The sequence below is a fragment of the Pongo abelii genome, chromosome 16 (assembly GCF_028885655.2).
Source record: "Pongo abelii isolate AG06213 chromosome 16, NHGRI_mPonAbe1-v2.0_pri, whole genome shotgun sequence".
NCBI lineage: Eukaryota > Metazoa > Chordata > Mammalia > Primates > Hominidae > Pongo > Pongo abelii.
In genome coordinates this window covers 36,953,710-36,977,128 of record NC_072001.2, presented here as the reverse complement: position 1 = coordinate 36,977,128, position 23,419 = coordinate 36,953,710, and the positions used below count along the sequence as shown (strand labels likewise).

Sequence of the window (23,419 nt, the reverse complement as noted above, 5' to 3'; positions counted from 1 at the left end):
AAGCTATCTTAAAAATAGGATCCCCCTATCACTCAACACCGCCCTACTACCCACCCTTCACCTCCCAAAAAACACTACCAGGGGTTTTGTTTTGTTTTTTGGGTTTTTTTGTTTTTTTTTTTTTTTTTTGCTTACTGCTTCTGCCATTACTTCCTTCCACAGCCTGCAAAGGAAGGTAGGGAATGGAGGAGCAGAAAAAAGGGATTGACTTCTCACTTTGACTGCTAAAGTCAACTGCCTAGAATTTTCCAAAGGTGCTGAGGCTGAGCAGTGTGGAATGGGTGAGCTGTTGCTGTCTTTTAAGTCCCTTCAGGCATTGTTCTCTGTCAGGATCAGCATCGGTCTCAATGAGAATGACATACAATGCAGTAAATGATATGGCTCCTAGGACCCTGGACTGAACTATACTTTTATACCTAATGTTATTGCCATCAGTCTTTCCTCCCTACCCCTAGCCATCCAGCATCCTGGTAACAAATCAACTCTTCTTCTTGTTTTTTTTTTTTTTTTTTTTAAGAGACAGGGTCTCACTCTCTTGCTGGACTACAGTGGCATAATCATAGCTTACTATAATCTTGAGCTCCTTGGCTCAAGTGATCCTCCCACCTCAGCCTCCCGAGTAGCTAGGACTACAGGTATGCGCCACCATGCCCAACTATTTTTTAAATTTTTTGTAGAGATGAGGTGTTGCAGTATTGCCCAGGCTGGTCTCAAACTCCTGGCCTTAAGCGATCCTTTCACCTTGGCCTCCCAAACAGATCAATCCTTCTAAAGAACTGACTTAGTCATTCCCCTGCTCAATTGTCTTTGCTGTCTCCTTGCACCTCAAACACTTTGCTTGATAATTCCAGGTCTTCGCAACCTATCAGGTGCCTTACATACCTTTTCAGTCTTCACTCCTGTGACTCTTCCAAGCACTTTTCCCTCCACTCAAATCAGAACAGACTGCAGTACTAGAACTTACTTTGCATTTCCCCCTCTCTGTCTGGAACACCCTGTCTGTCCTCTCCAGCTCATCAGGCCCAGCTCCACCATCCCTCCCCTGCTTGCCATCAAGCAGTGTACACAGGACTGCATGGCAGCTCTTTTCTCATGTGGGTCACTCTACACTGTGTCCTTGAATGATTCTGCACCCTGTAGAGAGGGGGATGTGAGGCAGGAAGGCTAACTTAGCTGCCTGTTCTCTCGGAAGGAATGAAGGAATGGCCACAGGAGTAGACGCCCTTGGAGACTGCCCACCACGAAGGCTATCAGTAAACCACCTTTTTGTACACAAGCACTGATGTAGGGATTTTTTAAATGTGTGGGCTGTACCTTTTTTTAGTAAGAATTCAAATTTTATTGAGCCCCAAGGGGGAAAAATTCAACTTTATTGATAGGAAAACTATCAATGAAGAAAGTTGCCTTGCATTTTCATCACTAAGATGACAGTATTTGTATATATTCCAAAAGTAGCAATGCAAAGGCAGTTTTCCTTATTTTTATGTGAAATTATGAGATGTGGGGGCCTGGGCTGCCCATCACTGATACAAACTTTATAACTTGGCTCTGGAGATTAACCTGCCTGAGATCCTGTGCCCTAACAAGCTCCAGAAATGAGAATATCAAGGTTCTTCTCTGGCCTCCAGCAACTGGAGACCTTGTATTAGCTGAGATTCTTCTGTGTTAACACAGCAGATTCCCTGAGTTCCAGGACTCCATTACTTGTCTTAACTCTTTAGCCTCCCTTGAGGATAAGGATCATATAGTACACTCTTTTTACCCTATTCTTCTGATGAGAGGCCAGCACAGTGCCTTTTGCATAGTGGGTCATCAAGAAATTCCTGTTTATGATGATGAAGAAATGACTTGAGAGAAAGTGACTTCACCCATGTGTGTTGAATTTTTATTTTCTTTAAAACAACACATCTACTTAGTGGAAGTCATATTCAGGAAATATTCTTCATTGTACATCCATGGAACCTAGGGCTCCAGCTTCCTTTACTCACCTAGCTGGACTCTCTCAACAGTACCACCTGTTAACAGATGTGGCCCCACACATAGGCATGTATGTGCCTTGCTTATGCTTGGTACAATCGAGAAGCTCTCAAAGGTGTTGCTTATGCCAAATATCCTAAAACGATTTTCCCACTGCCCTAAGGTCTTGCCTAAATTTTCAACATTACTTTTTTTTTTTTTTTTTTTTTTTTAAGTAAGGACTCTGTTACTAGGGAGGAAAAATACATAAAGTTATAACAACCTGATGACATCTTAGTTCTGATCAGTTTATCTGACAGGCCTCCCATTGCTCGGAACTCCCACGGCATTTAGGAGGTACCGTTTATCACTGCAGTGTATTGGAATGATCTCTTTTCCTGTTTTTCAAGCCACTGAGAGCTGCTTCAGGCAATTTCCAGCACCAGGCACAATTTGCCTGGCACATGACGGGCCTTCAAAAAGATTGTTAAACCAAACTTAAGCAGCCTGCTCCGTAGGCAAGCCTTGAGTTCCGAAATGAGTGCCTGAAAAAGCAAGCCGAGGGATGTAGTCTTGTGGTGAGGAAGTGTTTCCATCAAAGGCACTGCTTGGTTGGTTTCTGCAAGGGGCGAGAGAACCACCCTAGACAAACTTGTTCCTGTCACAGCTTGGCTAACCTTGACCAGTGGCTTATCTATGAAGGTGAGCAGCCTGGTTCTAATGAAGAGAACTGCCCTCAGTAATTAAAAGTTCATCATCTACAGACCCAACCCTAACCTCATAATCTAATTTAGTGTTCCCCATGCCAACAAGACCGAACTGGCTTCCTGAGGACAGGTTCTGCATCATGTACATTTCTTGTGTTCTTAAGAGTCTAGCACAAAGTTTGGCACATAATAGGAACTAAAAAAATGATGATTAACAAACACGTAGGGCTTACCATATGCCAGGCACTCCTCTAAGCATTTTATACGTATTGATTCATTTAATCCTCACAATACTAAGAGACAGATACTCTTGTTAGTATCCCCATTTTACAGAAGGGGAAAGCAAAACACCTAGGAGTTTATGTGACTTGCTCAAGGTCACATAGTTCCACAATCCATGCTTTTAGAAACTATGCCTTAGAGCGTTTATTAGTATCATTTTTATTTTTATAGAGACGGGGGCGGAGGTGGGGGTCGGGGGGTAGTTGTCCCCATGTCGTCCAGGCTGGTCTTGAATTCCTGGGCTTGGGTGAACCTCCTGCTTCGGCCTCTCAAAGTGCTGGGATTACAGGTGTGAGCCACTGTGCCCAGACCCTTAGTGTATTTAAATAGGTGTGAATGAATAAATCTCTCCCGGAACTATAACTTTATAGGAAATTGTTTGCACCTCCTGGTACACCACTAAGGCACGGTCTCCCACACTGGGTTGTTCCTAGCGCACGGTCGGTCATTCGTTGACCTTTACCCACCCTCAGTTCCTATCGCAACCATCACTTCTCGCGCCATGGCAAGGCTACCATGCGAAGCTCTGGCCACCAGGGGGCACTGTGGCCACAGGTCCTTTTCCCCTCCGGCGCTTAGCGACCCCCAGAGGGGCGGAGCCAACGTTGGGCGGAGCCCGCGAGGCGCCCACATCGCCAGCTATCCCGGCGGGCCGCGCGAGCGGCCGCGTTTGAATGGCCCTGAGTGGGACTGGGCCCAGAAGCCGAGGGACGCTCTAGGCTGTCGGGCGCTGATCGTCAGCGCCGAGGCTGGGCTGAGGCGCCGCGGTACCATGAGGCGCCGGTAAGTGACTGCCGAGCCGGTGCGAGCCCCGCGCCCGCAGCTGCCCTGCCCTGGCGGGGCTAGTCCAGCCGGGCTTGGCCGCGCCCTGGGCCCACCTGCAGGCCCCCGCGGCGGCCTCGGCTCGGCCCGGCTCGCGGCAGCGCTGCCGGGTCGCGGGGCGGGGCGGCAAGGCCGGGGCGGAGCCCCTCTGCCGGCCCCTGCGGGGAGGGTCGGGCGGCGGGCGCTGGGGGGCTCCTGGGGCCTGGGCCGGGAGAGACGTGAACGGAACCTGTTGTCACTTATTTATCTTCGGGTGGAGTCGACAGCTGCACCTGGGGAAGGTGAAGGACAGAACGAGTGTGGGGCGAGCTCTTTTGTGGACAGGTTTTCCGCAGAGCGCCTAGGCCCGGCCCAGGCATTTCCTCATTTTCCGACGGGTCCTCGGATTCCTGACGGATGAGCTTTTGTTTCGCAGGACAAAAACTTGACATAACTGCATAAGAATTGTCGATTGCAACTTTGAAAACCTTATTGTATTTTCTGAAAAGTTGTTCTGTAAAGTATCTAGGCTTTTACTACGCTCTTAAATTGCTTAAATATGGAGATAACAAAGAGTTGGTTTTCTTGTGGCTTATAAATTTCCTTGAAAACAGAGGTACCTATGTCAGTTTCTTTGCTGATTTAAAAAAAATTGTAAGAGAAATTAGTTGTGTAATAATCATCAGTTCAGCACTTGCGAGAATTATGAGAAACTAGTCCACCTAATAGCTTAAATATGCTGGTTTTTTGGAGTTTCTTTGGATAGCCAGCTTCGGACTTGAATTGAAACATCATCCATTGAGGCTTTTACTTGGCTAATAACTAATATTAGCCAATAATAATATTAGTCAGTGTGATCATAATGATGGGCAATATTTATTTTGTGCTTTCTATGCGCTAGACGTATTAAGAGCTTTGCTTTGGGATATCTACGGTTGTCCCCATTTTGACAGTGAAGAAACTAAGGCGCAGGAAATTTTAGTATTGTAACTTGTACCGTACAGGGTTACACAGCTAATATAATTAACACCCGAGCAGGCTGGCTCCACGCTTTTAACTCTGCTGCTCTACTACCTCCTTTATATGTGGCTCTTTTTAGTTTACAAAGCCCTTTCATTTCATTTACTTCAACTTCGGAGACCTGAGTGTGCCTTTGTGTACACATACATTCATTCTCACACCATTCATTCAAGTTTTCTGCTCTTGATGATTATACTTAAGGTTTGTGTCTGAGCAAAAAATCCATTGACTATTTTAAGATAAATGGAGTTTATAAGCTTTATGTGTGTTATAATTTATGTTTTGGATTCCTTTATATCCTTTCCTGAAAGTTTTGAAAGTGTTAGTCTTAGCAACTTACGTATTACTTTAAAATAAAAAAATTACATGTTAAATGTTTTCATCCCTAAAACTTATTGAGTGGTTATTCTGTACTTGAAATGGTTATACTTAAACTAATACCTCCTTGACAAGGAATAAAGTTCAAAAGCAACATCACTTAGTAAGAAATCAGCAGTTTATACTTATCTATAGCAGAGCTTTTAAATGTCATTCATCAGTTACAAAGCTTTCGATTGCCTGTATGCCCAACAGGGTGGTAGACCCAATTGGCTATACAAAAGAAATGTGCGGCAAGAATGACACTATGGACTTTGGGAACTTGGTAGAAAGAGAGTGGGAGGCGGATGAGGGATAAAAGACTACACATTGGATACAGTGTTCACTGCTCAGGTAATGGGTGCACCAGAATCTCGGAAATCACCCTTGAATAACTGATTCATGTAACCAAACACAACCTGTTCCCCCAAAACCTATTGAAATAAAAAATAATAAAAATAAAAAATGTGCCAGGGCAACCAACCTTAGGGAGATTAATCTAGTTTGGGTTATGAGATTAACAACAAAAAATATATATGACACTCTTCATTAGTACAGTGGATGAATGCAGAACTGAACTGGGTAAAGCTTCTGCAAAAAACTAACAATTGCAGGATTTATGTAGGGCACTGAATAGAAGGGTGGATGGTGGGGCTAGGCATGGTTGGTAATCCCAACACTTTGGGAGGCCAAGACAGGAGGATCTCTGGAAGCCAGGAGTTCGAGAGCAGCCTAGGCAACATAGCGAGACCATATCTCTACAAAAAGTTTAAAATATTTTGTCAGGCATGGTGGCATGTGTCTGTAGTCCCAGCTACTTGGGAGGCTGGGGTGGGAAGATTGCTTAAGCCCAAGAGGTCAAGGCTACAGTGAGCCGAGATTGTGCCACTGCACTTCAGTGCAGCAACAGACCGGTGTGGCTCACACCTGTAATCCCAGCACTTTGGGAGGCCAACGGTGGGAGGAAAGCTTGAGCCCAGAAGTTTGAGACCAGCCTGGGCAACATAACAAGACTCCATCTCTACAAAACATTTTAAAATTAGGGCCAGTGGGTCATGCCTGTAATCCTAGCACTTGGGGAGGCTGAGGCAGGTGGATCACGAGGTCAGACCATCCTGGCTAACACGATGAAACCCCGTCTCTAAATACAAAAAATTAGCTGGGCGTGGTGGCACGCACCTGTAGTTCCAGCTACTCGGGAGGCTGAGGCAGGAGAATCAGTTGAACCCGGGAGGCAGAGGTTGCAGTGAGCCGAGATCGCACCACTGCCCTCCAGCCTGGGCGACAGAGTGAGACTCCATCTCAAAAATAAAATAAAATAAAATTAGGCAGGTGTAATGGCATGCGCCTGTAGTCACAGCTCCTTGGGAGGCTGAGGTGAGAGGATTCCTTGAGTCCAGAAGTTGGAGGCCGCAGTGAGCCATGATCATATTACTGCACTCCAGCCTGGGTGACAAAGCAAGACCCTGTCTCAGGAAAAAAAAAAAAAAGTATTGTCTAGTAACAAGATGCATCATAACATTACACTAGTCAATATTATGTTGATGTTTTATCAATCATTATATTTGTTGATCTATGTTAGTTAATTTGGTGCTTTCTGGAAAATGTATTTAGGAATATAATGTTTTTTAATTAAACACCTTAAACCTAATACAAATGGTACTTTTACTGGGAGCATACACTTTTTAAATTGGAAGGGTGTAATTTGACTTTTCTTTTCTTTTTTTTTTTTTTTTTTGAGACAGAGTCTTGCTCTTGTCTCCCAGGCTGGAGTACAGTGGCAAGATCTTGACTCACCACAACCTCCACCTCCTGGGTTCAAGCTATTCTCCTGCCTCAGCCTCCTGAGTAGCTGGGATTACAAGCGCCCACCACCACACCCGGGTAATTTTTGTATTTTTAGTTGAGACGGGGTTTTGCCATGTCGGCCAGGCTGGTCTTGAACTCCTGACCCAGGTGATCAGCCCGCCTCGGCCTCCCAAAGTGCTGGGATTACAGGTGTGAGCCACCATGCCCGGCATAATTTGACTTTTCTTTGCCAGGTTCAAATGCTGTGTTTACTATTTCTTGCTCATCTAAGTATTTTTACACTACCAGCTTAATACCCCTTAACTTTGGAGACTTCTGCATTATATTTACCATTCTTGTTCTTGGGGTATGATGAGGCTAGAAATGAGAGAAAAGGTATTCTGAAAGGACTCCCTTTTTGGCTTCCTGTAACCACCTCTCTCTCCTTAAGTTTTATATACTGTCTGAAATTCTTTTTGCCTTGAGCAAGTCACCCAGAAACCTACCACCTATGTATGAGTCATGAGATGCTCATTCTAGCATCTCCTCTGCTCACTAGCATACTCTTAAGATGCACAGCTTGGTGTTACAGTGGGAAAGGCACTATTACTGTAAGTCACAACACTAAGCCTGTTAGTAACTAAGTGTTCTTGGGCAAGTGATTTAATCTCATCTGAAATTATCTCCAAGGTCGAGAATCTATAAAATAGTTACTTATTGAGGGGAGTTCTTTGGGGAGGAGGGAGACCTGTGGGGAAGAGGCCTCTGGATAGTCTTTTACATCTTAGTGTGATTAATCATAGATTATTTCTTCTAAAGGCATTTTTAAAAGCTACTTATATGATAGGGTTGAGGAAGAAATCTTAGGATGGAATTTAAAGGCCAATAGAATATAAGCTTCAGTACAGCAGGGATTTTTGTTTGGTCCACTGATGTTTCCCCAGTGTGTAGAACAGTAATTAGTCTGTAACGTGTACTTAATATTTGTTGAACGAGTGAAGAAATGAAGGAATGGGTTGCTGGGGAAAGATAAAGTTTGTTGGAGTACTGCGCAGATGCTCTGAGTATCTTGAAGGAATTCAAAATGCAAACCAACCGGAGTACAACCCGTCATTCCTACAATATAAAAATACCTCCCAGCAGTAGCAAAGCGTCTGTTGTTCACTTAATTGCCTTTCAGAACTATTAAGCGATTACTGCCCTGGCTGCCCCTCTTACTCACAGAGTAAGATTTTGACCATCACCACATACTTAAGTGCCAGCTTGACATTTCAGTATGCATTTTACTCTTACTTTCAAAAACCTATGTCCTAGCCATTCGCTGTGCCACTTAATATAATCAATAACAGGACATTTACTATTGTAGCAAAAATGAATTATATATATTGATTAAAATTTGGCCTTTCATCCATGGAGGATTCATGGCACAGCATTTAAAAACTGGCACTCTTCAGGCGCAGTGGCTCATGCCTGTAATCCCAGCACTTTGGGAGGCCTACATGGGTGGTTCACAAGGTCGAGAGATCGAGACCATCCTGGTCAACATGGTGAAACCCCATCTTTACTAAAATACAAAAAATTAGTTGGGTGTGGTGGTGCACGCTTGTAGCCCCAGCTACTCAGGAGGCTGAGGCAGGGGAATCACTTAAGCTCGGGAGGCGGAGGTTGCAGTGAGCCGATATTGCGCTACTGCACTCTGGCCTGGCAACAGAGCGAGACTCCATCTTAAAGGGAAAAAAAGAAAAAACTGTCCCTCTTCACCTTCCTGTTCCACAACTGCCATATAAATAATCGTCAAGAATAGTTTTTTCACATGTAATTCGTATACGAAGTTTCTCAGTAAGTCTATTTTGTCTACAAGATAAAGTCCAAATTCCTGACCTAGCATTCAGGGACTTCTGCATTTTAGCCAACCTACCTTTCTATTCTTTTCCCTTACAGTGGCCTGTACTCAGTAATGACTTAATTATTGAATAGTTGGTATAGAAAATAAGGAAACAAAAAGCAGTTATTCTTGCCTACAAAGTATGTTTCCAGTTGAAGAAAGTCTGGCAGATGGTTTTTCAAGAAGCCTGTATGGGTGGCATTCATTGTTTGAGTGAATTATCCATTTAGTGAAAAATAGCATTAGAGACAAGAATTCCTTAAAACTCCAGGTAAACAGTTTTTTTGATCCTTGTTGACAGACCTGTTGGAAACTAGGTAATACAGTCTACCCTCAGCATCTATGGGTTCTCTGTATGGAAGCCATGAATACGGAAGGCTGACTAGGGGACATGAGTATCCACGAATTTTGGTAACTGAGGTGGTCCTGGAACCAGTCGTACTCAGATACTGAGGGACAACTGTAATAAGAAAGGAATTAAATATGTGTATCTAGTGACATCAGTTTACATTGCAAGTAACCACTTAGTGGGACTGACTGAATCATTCTGTGCCCACAGCATTGCTTGAACAGTTCATCAGTCTGTATGGACTAGGTGATTTTGTAGTAACAAACAGCACCCAAATCTCAGTGGCTTATTTCAGAGGTTTATTTTTCCTCAGTTCATGTTACACATGAGCTGTCTGGGCCTGTGCTCCTAGTTTTCCTTGCTTAGCAATGTGGACAGGGGAGTCTTAACTTTCTGGCCTGTTGTTGGTTACCTGTTGATGGTTAGAGGTAAGGTAATGGGAGTGAATCACACACACTGGCTCTTTTTTTTTTTTTTAATTTAAGTTCTGGGGTACGTGTGCAGAATGTGCTGTTTGTTACATAGGTATACACATACCATGGTGGTTTGCTGTACCCATTAACCCGTCATCTACATTAGGTGTTTCTCCTAATGCTATCCCTCCCCTAGCCCCCCACCTGCCAACAGGGCCCAGTGTGTGATGTTCTCCTCCTTGTATCCATGTGTTCTCATTGTTCAACTCCCACTTATGAGTGAGAACATGCAGTGTTTGGTTTTCTGTCCTTGAGTTAGTTGCAGTGAGCTGAGATCGTGCCACTGCACTCCAGCCTGGAGACGGAGCAAGACTCCATTTCAAAAAAAGAAAAAATAGATACCAGAATAGGTGTGTCTATGCTAGGTACAATGAACATGGTTCCTGCTCTCATGGAGCTCACAGTCTAGTGAGAGGTCGTGGGCAATAAGTGCATAAGCTAATTTCCAGATGGTGATAAATGTGGTGGGGGAAAAATACAGGGTACTGCTATAGAGAATGATTGTAAGTGAGGGTGGGGTTATTCTTGATTGGGTGGTGAGTGCGTGGGAGGAATATTTTAAGCAGAGCATTTAGGAAGCTGTTATAGTCTAAAGGAGTTGGTGGTTTGGTCTAGAATGGTGGTAATAGAAATGGAAAGAAAAGGACAGCTTGGGAATATATTATAAAGGCAAAGTCAACAAATTAGATGTAGGTTATTAAGGAAAAAAGAAATCAAGGATGAATCCTTTATTTCAGGCTTGAGAAATTGGGAGGAGGATGGTTCTGTTTACTGAGTTAGGGACTGTTGGGAGGAGCAGATTTGAGAGGGGGGATATTAAGAGTTCTATTTTTAATATGTTAAGTTCAAGAATAGATGACTATTGGATATCCGTGTGGAGCTGGCTAGTAGGCAGTTGGAGATTTGAATCCAGAGTTTAGGTGAAACAGTATGATGAGAGATTTTATTTATTTATTTTTTTTTTTTTTGAGACAGAGTCTTGCTGTTGCCCAGGCTGGAGTGCAATGGCGCGATCTTGGCTTACTGCAACCTCCGCCTCCCGGGCTCAAGCGATTCTCCTGCCTCAGCCCTGCCAGTGGCTGGGATTACAGGGGCCTGCCACCATGCCCAGCTAATTTTTGTATTTTTAGTAGAGATGGGTTTTCACCATGTTGGCCAGGCTGGTCTCGAACTCCTGACCTCAGGCGATCCGCCCACCTAGGCCTCCCAAAGTGCTGAGATTACAGGCGTGAGCCACCACGCCTGGCCGAGATTTTATTCTTAAATGAAAGTTAATATGTTAATTTTTGTTATAGTTAAGTCTTGGACACAGGAGTCATATTTTCTTGAGCCTGCATGTGATTCTTCTGTTGGAGAAGAAAGTGTTCCCTGAGACAGGAGGCATTTTCAAACCTTAATATACATTCTGATTTCAGCCCAGGAGATATGGTGGTGCCCAACCACTGTAACTGTTGGGGATGTAATGTAATCCTCACAGGTTTTGGAACATAAGAAAGGTTTAAGAACCGTTGTTATAAAAAGATTTTGAATGTCTCTAGCATCATTTTTGTTAATTCTTAAAGTATGATCTACCCTTTTTTCCAAGGGTTAGGGTATACTTAACCCTACTGACTTCTGGTACTGTAGAAATTAGGCACAAGTGTCGTAGGGTGGTGACATTAGTCCAAATAATGAAGATAGAGTTTTTGAATTAATTTATATTAGCTTGTCGTTTTGAGAGTTGAATACTACTTTATTGGTATATCCTCTCATATGTAGAGAGTCTGTCGGTTTTCAAAGTATCAGAAATACCTTTAGTAGGCAAACAAGGGTGAAAAATGATCCTTAAAGTGACAATGTTTTATGTATGTATACATTCATTGCTCATTATCTATGGGCGATTGGTTCCAGGACCTCCCAATGATATCACAATCCGAGGATGCTCAAATCCCTGATATAAAGTGGTGTAGTATCTCCACATGTAGTATCTTTGCACATCCTCCCATACACCTTAAATAATTTCTAAATTATTTGTAATATCTAGTACAATGTAAATGCTATGTAAATAGCTGTTATATTGTATTATTGGGGGAATAGTGATGAGAAAAATAAGTCTATATATTCAGTAGAGAGGTATTTTTTTTCTAAGTAGTTTTGATTGGGAATTGATTGAATCCACAGATGCTAAACCCACGGATACAGAGGGCCAGTTGTATATATTTTTCCATTTCTGAGTCCAAGAAGACAATTAAAAACAGAATCAAGTATTTTTTCCTCCCTGTTGAATATTTCCAGAAAATACTGGGTTATTCTAACAGGGAAAGTAAATTGGAATTTGGCGAATTCACCAAAACATGCTAGAATAATCATAACCATCTACTTGTAGGCGTAAGAAGCCCTAAGTCTTCCCAAAGATTCAGGTGTTTATATAGCCATTTAAGAAAATATGTATATAATACTACTAATACATTATAATTAAGTTAAAACATACTTGCACATTATATAAAATTCAAAAGGCCCAAAAGGGAAAAGTCTTCTCCCTTCACCCCCTAGCTACACATATCCTCTCACTAGAAGTGACCTTTGTCCCCAGTTTTTCTCATATCCTTTGAAAGATATTTAGTGAATATACAAGTAGTCCCTCACAGACACACACTTTTTAACCTAAGTGGTAACATAGTGTTTTGCTACCTTACTTTTTTCTCCCTACTTTCCAGTACAAGGCATAGTTATGTTTTTTAAAAAGCCTGTAGGTCCACAACTATGGATGGTGATAAACATCTACCTAGTTCTTTAATTTTATTTTCCCATTATTAGTCCCAGTTCCCTAATGTAGTAAACTAAGTGGACTTCATTAAAACTGAGGAAGAGGCCGGGTGTGGTGGCTCAAGCCTGTAATCCCAGCACTTTGGGAGGCCGAGGAGGGCAGATCACGAGGTCAGGAGATCGAGACCATTCTGGCCAACATGGTGAAACCCTGTCTTTACTAAAATACAAAAAATTAGCCAGGCGTGGTGGCGTGCACCTGTAATCCCAGCTACTTGGGAGGCTGAGGCAGGGGAATCGCTTGAACCTGGGAGGCGGAGGTTGCAGTGAGCTGAGATGGCGCCACTGCACTCCAGCCTGGCGACAGAGCAAGACACTGTCTCACAAAACAAAACAAAAAAACACTGAGGAAGAGGTAGTAGGAAAGCTAATTCCCACTTGGCATCTCTTTTGTAATTTTTATTTCAGGGTATCTCAGTCATAAGAGAGTTAGAATTCAGTTTGATCTAAATTGATTGAAATGATATAGTATTGTACCCACTGAATCTCCAGACATCTGTCTGTATTTTCATGCTTGATCTGCTTTCCCGAGTTTGACGTTATTTCTCAAATCAGCTTATGGTGGAAAACTGAATTAAGAGAAAGTGGTGGGCGGGGCGTGGTGGTTCACGCCTGTAATCCCAGCACTTTGGGAGGCTGAGGCAGGTGGATCAAGAGGTCAGGCGTTCGAGACCAGCCTGGTCAATATGGTGAAACCCCATCTCTACTAAAAATACAAAAAAAACAGTTAGCTGGGCGTGGTGGCACGCGCCTGTAATCCCAGCTACTCAGGAGGCTGAGGCAGGAGAATCTGTTGAACGTGGGAGGCGGAGGTTGCAGTGAGCCGAGATGGCGCCACTGCACTCCAGCCTGGGAGACAGAGGAAGACTCCGTCTCAAAAAAAAAAAAAAAAAAGAGAGAGAGAAAGTGGTGTGATGAATCATCATTCAGGAAATATTAAACCCTTAGATACCAACTTTGAGTTGTTCCAAGTAGGTGAGAGGTGAAGCCAGCTGGGCTTCTCCGTTGGGTGGGGACTTGAACTTTTTTGTCTAGCCAGAGGATTGTAAATGCACCAATCTGCGCTCTGTCTAGCTAGAGGATTGTAAATGCACCAATCAGGATTCTGTAAAAATAGACCAATCAGCATTCTGTAAAGTGGACCAATCAGCACTCTGTAAAATGGGCCAATCAGCAGGACATGGGCGGGGTCAAATAAGGGAATAAAAGTTGGCCACCTAGTGCCAGTGGCAACCGGCTTGGGTCATCTTCCACCCTGTGGAAGCTTTGTTCTTTCCGGCTTCACAATAAATCTTGCTGCTGCTCACTGTTTGGGTCCACACCACCTTTAAGAGCTGGAACACTTGCCACGAAGGTCCTCCCGCTTCATTCTTGAATTCAGCCAGACTACGAACCCACCGGAAGGAAGAAACTCTGGACGCATCGGAAGGAACAAACTCTGGACCATGAACCCACCAGAGGGAAGAAACTCTGGACACACCATTTTTGAGAGCTGTAACACCGCGAAGGTCCACGGCTTCATTCTTGAGGTCAGCAAGACCAAGAACCCACCGGAAGGAGCCAACTCTGGACACATATGGAATCAGGATGATGGGACTTAGTTTTATGATTTGAATATTTAATAGTGTCAGGCTCTGTTAATTTGGTAAATCTATAGTCTTGTCATTTTTTGAGATGGGAGTCTTGCCCTGTCACCTAGGCTGGAGTGCAGTGGCGCAGTCTAGGCTCACTGAAACCTCCACCTCCGGGGTTCAAGAGATTCTCCTGCCTCAGCCTCCAGAGTAGCTGGGACTCGAGGCTCATGCCACCACACCAGGCTAATTTTTGTATTTTTAGTAGAGACGGGGTTTTGCCGTGTTGGCCAGACTGGTCTCAAACCCCTGACCTCGTGATCTGAGCCACGGCGCCTGGCCGGTAAATCTGTTTTCTTAATAGGAATAAACCTAACAAGTGTAGTAGACAATACAGGTAACCTGATGGGGTACCCTTTTGCTGGACAGTACATGAGTAGCACTGCCTGTATTTGTCTCTGTTTCTCTTTAGTCTTCTTCCAGTGTTCACCTCCTCCCCAGAATCCATGCCCTATTTAATTGACACATTCTTTCAAAATGGTAACCTTCAATCAGATTAAATGGGATTAAATGAGTGCAAAACAAAACTAGCAAGGTCAACAGAATGTATCATTGCTGTACCCATATAATAGTTTCTCATATTTTATAAAAAGTACAGTTTAACATTCCATTTACCTTGTTACTTTTTGACTACAAGTCTTTGCTGCCCTTGCCAGTCCCTCTTCCCAATTCTTGACCAAATATACCTAAAAAAGGAATGTCACATTTATGGAACTGTGTAATCTTTCTTTGAATCTGGTTTAACATTAAACTATGGGTTTTTTGTTGTTATTGTTCTTCTTTGTGATAAGTTCCACCTGCTGTACACTGGGTCACATGATCTGCTTAGCGCAAAGTATTTTTTTGGAACACTTTTGTATTAGTTATGGAAATAAATTTTACACATTGATTAAAATGTAGAGAAACACTCATTGAGACTACTCAGCAAGTCCTGCTGGACTAGAAGCAGTTACTTTCTGTAAAATGACTCTGTAAATATCTTTGCTTTAAACCACTATCTACTATTTCATAGTTTAACTCCAAGAGTATTTTTTGTTTGTTTTCCCTAAGCTGTTAGATAAATCCTCAGGGATATCTCAGTGCTTGACATATTGTATTATAATTGCTTGTTTGTCTATTTCTGCCACTAGAAACTATGGGATGATTGTGAGAATTTCACAGCAGGAAAGGTTGGGAAGTTTAAGGCTCTGAACAGGAGTTAGGTAGGAAAGTATTACATGCTATGATGTAGCTGTATATACCACCAAAAATTCTACCTTAGAATGGTTTAGGTCACTGAATTTTATAATTTTGCAATTATTTCATATTCCTTTACATAAGTTAAGAATTTGTATGTTGCAAGGCTTAAGAAGTTTTAATTTATCAGTTCCTATTAGCATATTGTCCTCTTTTTGTGTCAAGAAAAGAAACTCGGCTGGGTGCGGTGGCTCACACTTAAAATCCCAGCACTTTGTGTGGGAGGCCGAGGCAGCGAATGGATTACCTGAGGTCAGGAGTTCGAGACCAGCCTGGCTAACATGGTGAAACGCTGTCTCTGCTAAAAATAAAAAAATTAGGTGGGTGTAGTGGCATGTGCCTGTAATCCCAGCTACTAGGGAGGCTGAGGCAGGAGAATCTTTTGAACCTGGGAGGCAGAGGTTGCAGTGAGCCGGGATCATGCCACTGCACTCCAGCCTGGGCAACAGAGTGAGACTCCGTCTCAAAACAAAAACAAAAACAAAAAAACCTCATTCTTTTATTTAAAATGTAATATTTTTTACTGGTAAAAATTGATAAAGAAAAATAAGCCAAAGACAACGATTCAATCTTAACCTTATAGAAAAATAAACAAAAAAGGAATGTAATACCACTGTTTAGAAATAACCCTTATCCTTTCATTTTTTTCTCTGTGCTACATATGCACATATAGAAACATACAACAAATTTAGGAACTGATATTAAAGTTTGCTAATACCACGAATCATGTTTCTTACACCAAAGGCAACTTGCCTCATAGGTGATGTTTGTGTATAACTTGATAATAGCTAACATTTACAGAGTGATTTACAGACATTGTGGTAAGTGGATTATTTAATCCTCACAGCATTATTCTGAAAATAGGAGATTAGGTAACTTGCCTAAGATGGTACATAACTAATAAATGGTTAAAACAGGACTAAAACCCAGGTAGTCTGACTCTAGGACTTATATTTCTCTGTCACACCATACTGCCTAGTCTTTTCAGTTTAAACATGTAAGAAAAATACAATTTCACATTAAATTTTTCAAAAGCAAACTAAAACATGACGTTCATCGTTTGTCAGATTTTCAAAGGTAAAAACGTTGACGAGACAGAATCTTGTGTTATCATGGATGCAAATAGTGGTTGTTCTCCACCTCTAGTAGCAGGAGTCTAAGTTGGAAAAACCTTTGTAGAGAGCAGCAGTCTATCTCTGCCACATTTGCCAAGCTTCTTAGTTCCCAATTTAGTGAAGACAGCAATTGGAAATAGGAATTTAAAATATATTGTTTCCATGAAATTAATGGTAATGCTTTGGGTAGTCTGGACAAAGGCAAATGCCTGAAAAACTATATCAAATAAGGTGTAGGTTAGAAAGCTAAACATAAATGAAGTAAAACTGTAACAGTTTAGGATTTTGTACTGATATTGTATCAAGTTCTTGAGCCACTTTAAATAAGCCCAAACTAGAAATTATAGATGATGCATTATACATTATGTTTAGATTTCTTTCTTTTTGAGACAGAGTCTCGTTCTGTTACCCAGGGTGGAGTGCAGTGGTGCAATCTCAGCTCACTGCAGCCTCTGCCTCCTGGGTTCAAGTGATTCTCCTGCATCAGCCTCCCGAGTAGCTGGGATTACAGGCGCCTGCCGCCACGCCTGGCAGGTTTTTGTATTTTTAATAGAGACTAGGTTTTGCCATGTTGGCCAGGTTGGTCTTGAACTCCTGACCTCAGGTGATCCACCCACCTTGGCCTCCTAAAGTGCTGGGATTGACAGGCGTGAGCCACCGCACCTAGTCATTTTTAAATTATTTTATTTTATTTTTGAGACAAAGTCTCACTCTGTTGCCCAGGCTGGAGTGCAGTCACGCAGTCTCGACTCACTGCAGCCTCCACCTCCCGGATTCATGCGATTCTCCTGCCTCAGCCTCCCAAGCAGCTGGGATTACAGGTAGGCGCCACCATGCGTGGCTAATTTTTGTATTTTTGGTAGAGACAGCGTTTCACCATGTTGGCCAGGCTGGTCTTGAATTCCTGACCTCAGGTGATCCATCCCACTTGGCCTCCCAAAGTGCTGGGATTACACGTGTGAGCCACCACGCCTGGCTGATTTTTAGATTTTAAATGGAAATGTTTAACATACATGTGTAATATCTTTTTTTAATGAATCTTTTTATTTTTTCTTTGAAGCCAGAATGTGCTTACCTCTTTCTAGTTTTTATTATTTTGAGACACATTTTAGATAAGCATGCACACGTAGTTTAAAAAATCAGATACACATTGATTTCTCATATAGCAAGTAAGATAAAGATTTATAAATCAAATGTTCATAAATCACAAAGTTACTTTTAGGACCCTAAATTTATTTGCATTTATTATCAATTTCCATGTTGCCATAACTATTTTGTATATTCCACAAAATAGAATTGCTTTTGAGGAATGCAGTGTGGTTTGCAGAATTCCCAATACATAGTCATTTGACAGTTACAATTAAGAAAAATTATTTGTGGGTTTTTTCTTTGTTTGTTTTTTGGGTTTTTTTGTTTGTTTGTTTGTTTTTTCTGAGATGGCGTCTCGCTCTGTCGCCCAGGCTGGAGTGCGGTCATGGGATCTCGGCTCACTGCAACCTCCGCCTCCCAGGTTCAAGCAGTTCTCCTGCCTCAGCGTCCTGAGTAGCTGGGATTATAGGATACAAGTGCAATTTTGCTACATTGATATATTGCATGTGGTGAAGTCAGGAGGTTCAGTACATGGATCATTAGAGCAACACACATTTTACCCATCAAGCAAGCTTTCATCATCCACCTTTCTCCCACCCCTACCTCTCCGAGTCTCCATTCTCTATTATTCCACACTGCTTTCATATGTACACATTATTATAAGTGAGGACATACAGTATTTGTCTTTGTATCTGAGTTGTTTTACTTGAGATAATGGCCTCCAGTTCCATCTGTGTTGCTACAAAAGACATTATTTCATTCTTTTTTAAGGCTGAATAGTATTCCGTATTGTATATATACCACATTTTCTTTATCCAGTCCTCTGTTGATAAGACACGGGTTGATTCCATATCTTTCCTATTATAAATTGTGCTGCAATAAACATATGAGTGCAGGTGTCTTTTGGATATAATGATTTATTTTCCTTTGGGTAGATACCCAGTAGTGGGATTGCTGGATCATACAGTGGTTCTATTTTTACTTCTTTGAGAAATCTCCGTGCTGTTTTCCATAGAGGTTGTACTAATTTACATTCCCACAAATAGTATATGAGTTCGTTTTCTCCACATCCTTGTCATCTGTTACTTTTTGTCTTTTTAATAATAGCCATTCTGATTGGTGTAAGATGATATTTCATTGTAGTTTTAATTTGCATTTCTGTGATTAGTGGTATTGAACATTTGTTCACATGCTTCTTGGCCATTTGTCTTCTTCTGAAGAATGTCTATTCGTGTTCTTACTTCTGTTTTTTAATGGGATTATTTGAGTTTTTTGTTCAGTTGTCTGATTGTCTCAGATCCTTATAAATTCTGGATATCGGTCCACTGTCAGATGTATAGTTTGTAGATACTGTCTGTTCACTTTGTTGATTCTTTTGTTATGCAGAGGCTTTCCTTTCCCAACCCCGCCTCCACACAGTCCTGCTCTGTTGTCTAGGCTGGAGTGCAGTGGCACAATCTCAGCTTAACTGCAGCCTCTACCTCCCAGGCTCAAGCTGTCCTCCCACCTCAGCCTCCCAAGTAGCTGGAACTACAGGCGCGTGCCACCATGCTCACGTAATTTTTAAAGTTTTTATTTATTTTTATTTTTTATAGAGACAGGGTCTCAGTATGTTGCCCAGGCTGGCCTCAAACTCTTGGGCTTAAGTGCTACTCCCGCCTTGGCCTTTCCAAGTGCTAGAATTACAGGTATGACCCACTGCACCTGGCCCTAAATCATATTTTCAAAAAAAAATCTTTTAATATGTAGGAAAATATAATACTAATGACAAAATGCAGCATATTAAACTAAACTGCAGGCTGAGTGCGGTGGCTCACGCCTGTAATCCCACCACTTTGTGAGGCCGAGGTAGGTGGATCATGAGGTCAGGAGTTCGAGACCAGCCTGGCCAATATGGTGAAACCCCGTCTCTACTAAAAATACAAAAATTAGCCGGGCATGGTGGCATGCACCTGTAGTCCCAGCTACTCGGGAGGCCAAGGCAGGAGAATCGCTTGAAGCTGGGAGGCAGAGGTTGTGGAGAGCCAAGATCGTACCACTGCGTTCCAGCCTGGGCAACAGAGCAAGACTCCATCTCAAAAAAATAAAAAACAACAAAAAAAACTAAACTGCATGGAAGGAAAAGTGGTTGAATTACTGGTGATTTTGCTGGTGATTTTTTTTTTGAGACAGGGCCTTTCTCTGTCACCCACGCTGGAGTACAGTGGTGCAGTTTTGGCTCACTGCAGCCTCAGCCTCCTGGGCTCAAGTGACCCTCCTGCCTCAGCGTCCTGAGTAGCTGAGACTACAGGTGTGCACCACTATGCCCGGCTAATTTTTGTATGTTTTGTAGAGACAGGGTTTCACCACATTGCCCAGACAGGTCTCAAACTCCTGGGCCCAAGCGACCCAACTGCCTTTGTCTCCCAAATTGCTAGGATTACAGGAATGAGTTATCATGCCCAGCCTACTGGTGATATTTTAATTAATTAATTTATTTTTTGAGACAGAGTCTTGCTCTGTTTCCCAGGCTGGAGTGCAGTGGCACCATCTCTGTTCATTGCAACCTCCGCATCCCAGGTTCAGGTGATTGTTGTGTCTCAGCCTCCTGAATAGCTGAGATTACAGACGTACGCCACCACGCCTGCCTAATTTTTGTATTTTTAGTAGAGATGGAATTTTGCCGTATTGGCCAGGCTGGTTTCAAACTCCTGGCCTCAAGTGATATGCCTGCCTCAGCCATCCAAAGTGCTGGGATTACAGGCATGAGCCACTGCATCTGGCCTTAAGTTATTTTTAAAGTAAGTAATACTTATGAGATGCAAGATTTGGTATAAAGAGGGCATAAAGTAAAAATGTTTAATACTGTTGATCCCCAGCTCCCAGGTTCACCTTTGTGGAAGCATTCAGTGATTGCTGGGGGATATTCTAAAAGGAGAGAGATTATTTTTTCCATATTTATTCCTGATTTTTCTTCTTCTATGAATCCTTCTCCCTATGCCCAAATCCAGGAGTATGGAGTGGGAAGGAGGGACAGCACGTAATCTTTCTACACACGTCTGTTTTTGTTTCTGTCTCTTCCCCCTCCCCGGACTTTCACATTACTCTTACTGAAACAAAGTCGATTTCATCTACAGTCATTGAAGAGAACACCACCCTCTAGGCCTAAAAGCAAGAGACATGCCATTTTCTCTGTATCATTGCAGAACATTGCAATAAATGTATATGTCTCCCATGAACTGGCTTTGTTCACTGAAATAGTCTAGTATCCTATTTCTTGTAACTTACAGGAATTTTTTTTTTTTTTTTTTTTTTTTTTGAGATGGAGTCTCGCTCTGTCGCCCAGGCTTGAGTGCAGTGGTGCGATCTCTGCTCACTGCAACCTCTGCCTCCTGGGTTCAAGCAATTATCCTGCCTCAGCCTCCTGAGTAGCAGGGATTACAGGCACGTGCCACCACACCTGGCTAATTTTTTGTACTTTTAGTAGAGAGGGTTTCACCGTGTTAGCCAGGATGGTCTCGATCTCCTGACCTGGTGATCCACCCGCCTCGGCCTCCAAAAGTGCTGGGATTACAGGCTTGAGCCACTGCGCCTGACTGAATTTTTAATAGTATAAAAAAGCAGAGAGGATAGTAGAATAAACTTTACAATTACCCAGCTTCAGCAATTATCAACATATCTTACTTCATTGATACTCCCTATTCTGTGCAAATAAATCCTAAATGTAATCTCATTTTATTTGTAGGATGGATTTTTTTTTTTTTTTGAGACGGAGTCTCACTCTGTGCTCTGTGGCCCAGGCTGGAGTGCGGTGGTGCAATCTCGGCTCACTGCAAGCTCTGCCTCCCAGGTTCACTCCATTCTCCTACCTCAGCCTCTTGAGTAGCTGGGACTACAGGTGCCCACCACCACGCCCAGCTAATTTTTGTATTTTTAGTAGAAACGGGGTTTCACCATGTTAACCAGGATGGTCTTGATCTCCTGACCTCGTGATCCGCCCACCTCGGCCTCCCAAAGTGTTAGCATTACAGGCGTGAGCCACTGCGCCCAGCCAGGATGGATTTCTAAAAGACTCTCAACAGCAACAACAACAACAAAAAAAAAACACATAACCACACTACCATTCAACTAAAAATAATTAACAATGATTAATAATAATAATTCTCTCTCATACACTGCTGATCAGAATGTAAAATAGTATAACCACTATAAAAACAGTTGGGCAATTTTCTTTAAAAGTTTAACATACACCTACCATAAAACCCAACCATTTCACTTCTGGGTATTTACCCATGAGAAATGAAAGCATATGTTCATACGAGTGTACATGACTTACAGTAATTTTACTAATAATAGTGAAAAATGGAAACAACCCAAATGTCCATCAGTAGGTGAATAAACAAATTGTGGTATAGCCACCTAATAGACTGTTATGTTAACAGTCTATTAACAATAAAAAGGAATAGACCGTTGATACATGCATGCAACAGCATGGATGATTCTCAAACTAGTTATGCTAAGTGAAAGAAGCCCTACCAAATATATATATATATAGGTATATGTGTGTGTGTGTGTGTGTGTGTGTGTATATATATATATGTATATATGTATATGTGTGTATATATATACGCATATATGTATACGTATATATACATATATGTATATATGTGTGTATATATATGTATGTATATATAGTCTATGATTTATATGAAATTCTTGAAAAGGCAAACTATAGTGGCAGAAATACATTCAAGTGGTTGGGGAGGGATATACATTTTAAGTTTTGTTTTTTTTAAACTAGGATCTAAGCAACATCCAAACATTGTATTTAGTTGATATAGTCCTGAAGTGTCTTTTAATATGTAGGCTCATCCTCTTATTTTATTTTCTTGCGAAGCGTTTGTTGAGAACACCGAGTCATCTATCCCAAAGAAAGTTTTCTGGATTTTTCTAATTGCATCCTCATGGTCGCATTAACAGGTTCCTGTGTCTTCTGTATTTCCATTAAACTGGTAGTTGGTAACAGGCAGTTGAAGCTTGATTACGTTCAGGTTTGATTTTTTTTGGCAAGAATATTTATTAGTAGTGATGTTAATATTTCCTATTGTATCATATCAGGATTCATATAATGTCTGGTTGTCTCTTCTTTTGATGGTAAAATTGATTAGTGTCTTGGATGCTGTCAACCTGATTTATCCTTGTAAAGTTCCCCATTACCTTCTTTAACTGTTTTTGCTTTCTATTGATGCTCAAATTGAGGAACCATTTCTGGAGAAGAACTGGAAATTCGGAAATGTGGAAAGCTCTGGATTCTGAATTTTGAGTATACAGGAGTTTTACTGTGGTTGCTTAACTAGACAGCTTTCCTTTATTTCATGTTTACAGTTTCCTGTTTGTCTTCGGGACCACTGTGTCTACTGTGACCCAAGGTATATTCTGGGATGCTTCATTGCCTCTTAAATTAGATGAACTGCGTCTGCGTTTTTAGTAACCTGTATCTATTCCTCTTTTATAGCACTCATTATTCATATTCATTGGCTTCCTTGTCATTCGTGCCCACTAGATTGTAAGCTTCTTAGAAATAAGAATGTACTTCTAAGCCGGGCGCGGTGGCTCACGCCTGTAATCCCAGCACTTTGGGAGGCCAAGGCAGGCGGATCACGAGGTCAGGAGATCGAGACCATCCTGGCTAACATGGTGAAACCTCGTCTCTACTAAAAATACAAAAAATTAGCCAGGCGTGGTGGCAGGCGCCTGTAGTCCCAGCTACTCAGGAGGCTGAGGCAGGAGAATGGCGTGAACCCAGGAGGCGGAGCTTGCAGTGAGCTGAGATCGTGCCACTGCACTCCAGCCTGGGAGACAGAGCAAGAGTCTGTCTCAAAAAAAAAAAAAAAAGAATGTACTTCTTATTTATCTCTTGACACATAGTAGTGCTGAATCAGTACA

The 23,419-nt window shown here is 42.1% G+C and overlaps 1 protein-coding gene across 17 annotated transcripts in view; it reads left to right on the top strand.

The window, feature by feature from the left end:
* Nucleotides 1–3,546: 3,546 nt before the first annotated feature.
* KATNBL1 (katanin regulatory subunit B1 like 1) overlaps nucleotides 3,547–23,419 on the top strand; it is a 68,794-nt gene continuing 48,921 nt past the window's right edge. For 4 of the 17 annotated variants that reach the window (XM_063716560.1, XM_063716555.1, XM_024232708.3 and 1 more), the window contains exon 1: nucleotides 3,589–3,728. The gene's annotated coding sequence lies outside the window, so the exon portion shown is untranslated. Of the gene's footprint in view, nucleotides 3,729–23,419 lie in introns of all 17 variants that reach the window. The other 13 variants (XM_063716556.1, XM_054532562.2, XM_063716553.1 and 10 more) reach the window with 8 other exon arrangements.